Source organism: Pseudopodoces humilis, chromosome 5, assembly GCF_049639895.1.
Source record: "Pseudopodoces humilis isolate 2021_Gansu_Grassland_sample_001 chromosome 5, ASM4963989v1, whole genome shotgun sequence".
Taxonomy (NCBI): Eukaryota; Metazoa; Chordata; class Aves; order Passeriformes; family Paridae; genus Pseudopodoces; species Pseudopodoces humilis.
The window spans coordinates 10790686-10792818 of record NC_142204.1 but is presented as its reverse complement, the minus strand read 5'-3'; the positions used below and the strand labels follow the sequence as shown (position 1 = coordinate 10792818).

Below are 2133 nucleotides of genomic sequence, written 5' to 3'. Positions count from 1 at the left end.
TCCCAGGACAAGCCCCCTGCAGGCCCCCATCTCCCGGCCGGGAGACACGGCAGGTTCAGCCCAGCCCCTGCCCGGCCGCATGGCCGGGCAGAGAACAGGAGGCCAGCCAGAGGTCTGCTACCTTTCACAGCCAGGAAACAAAGAAAACAAGAGAGCTCTTTCTTTACATCTTAAGGTAGGGTTCACAAGTTGATCTCACTTTTCAATGGTCAAATCTGCTGTCAGTTCCCAGTAATGACTGATAATTGGTCAGGAGAAAAAAACTCCCATCAGTCACCAGCAACTTTAACTTCCTTAGCTCTCAAAACCACCTTAAAGGTAAAGTTACCCCATAACAGAAGGGAAAGAAGGTTTTCAGGTAGGAACTAACATTACACAAATCAGAGGTGAGTTTTACCCTCGGGAGATACCAAGATTTTTAGGTGCACTACAACACCTCACCCTTTTCTGTTACAAAAATGAGAAAGAAAAACCCTAGCTCATTTTGCCTTTTACCATGAGCTTGCCCACCACTCACGATTGGTGGGCCAATTAGGTTTGTTTCTGTCAGCTAGTTCCATGTGGTTAGCTTCTGATGTAGTAAAAATTACACTACTAAGAGCCTTTAAAATCAAACAACGGACAATTCCAAATGCTAACACAATTAAAAACAAAATAACAAAAAACAACAAGATTGTTTTGATTATTGAAGTCTACCATCCTGTGAGTCCCCAGTCTTTGAACAGCTCACTAAACCAGTCCTCTGATTCTTGTTTCACTTGTCCAATCAAGTTTCTCATCTCTTGGAGGGCTCCGTGGACGTTGGGAGCTTTCAATGTCAGATTCATGCAGCAGAGACCCTCGAACTCCTGGCACTCGTGCCCATGGAGTAATAGGAGAAAGTCTATTGCTGCACGATTTTGGAGTGTTGCCTGCCTGGTAACTTCCTCATCTTCTAGGAGGGCACTTATGGCGTTAGATGTTAAATTTGCTTGTTTTACCACCCAGCACTCTAGGTGTCCCAACTCACCTAGGGCTTTGGCTGCAGCCACCCAAGGAAGGAAAATGGATGCAGCAATTCTTTTTGATTTGGACCAATGGAAAATCTCTGAGTCACAATTTTCATCTAATTTTGTAACACTTCTCTTTTGAATTTTTCTGGTCAAATTGTTTTTATGGGTCCATTCGCCAATTAATGTTTGATTGGGCACTAACAGTGATAGACGCCCTATGTTGCACGGCCCTCCAAGGAGACGGGATGGAATTCCTGCCCATGCACGGTCCCCACAAATGAGGAACAGTCCTTTGGGGAGGCTTTTGGGATGTGTATGAGCTGAGGATTGCACTTGATGTAGCTTAGTACACGGCACCACCTTTTTGCTGTGAACTCTTCTCGATGTTGTACTATATGGTGGAAGGTTTCTTTATGAATTGGAGGACTGACCCTAAAGTGTACACAGTATAATGCTGGAGAGGAAACCAGTAGCTCTAACTCCTGGGGTTCCTGGGTTGCCTTAGGAAAATGTGGCAGCCACTCTTCGACAGGGTTTCTTAACTCTGCTTCTATTTGAGCACTGTGTAATTTATTACTTGCTTCAGGAGTCAGTGTATTAAAGCTGCATGTGAATTATCATGCTGCAAAGGGATTCCTACCAGGCAGGTAGACACAGGATTTTTCGCTGCTGCAGTAGATAGACATATGTTTTCCTGTTGGAGTGTTTGTGCCAGGGTCACCCAGATGTTCTGGCGTGGCTGTGGGATGATCCAGGCCGCTGTCAGGCTGCTCAGTGCGAGCAGGATGACAGCAGGGTTAAGGCTCATCATGGATTTAAGTAAGAGGTAGTGTTGCCCGATCCGAAGAAAACACAAACAACCGAAGTCGTTTATGCGGTGCTTTATTGAGGGCCCGGGAGCCTGTGGACTAGCGTCCAAAGACAGAGCCCCCTTTCACAGAAAAATCACAGGGTTTTTATATGTTTTCTACACGATTTCTTCATCATCATAATTTCTTAATTCTCTTTCACTACCTGGTACGATTATCTCTCTGACATTTAAATTTTGCCAAAAGTACATTCCTAGATTATCTCCTAGTTACACTGCTTACATTGCAATATCTGCCGTATAGTTCATCTGCAGGTTACATGTGGCCTACCA

The 2133-nt window shown here is 44.9% G+C and overlaps 1 pseudogene; it reads right to left on the bottom strand.

Moving 5' to 3' along the window:
- Positions 1–491: 491 nt before the first annotated feature.
- Positions 492–1800, bottom strand: LOC148184268 (uncharacterized; annotated as a pseudogene).
- Positions 1801–2133: the final 333 nt, after the last annotated feature.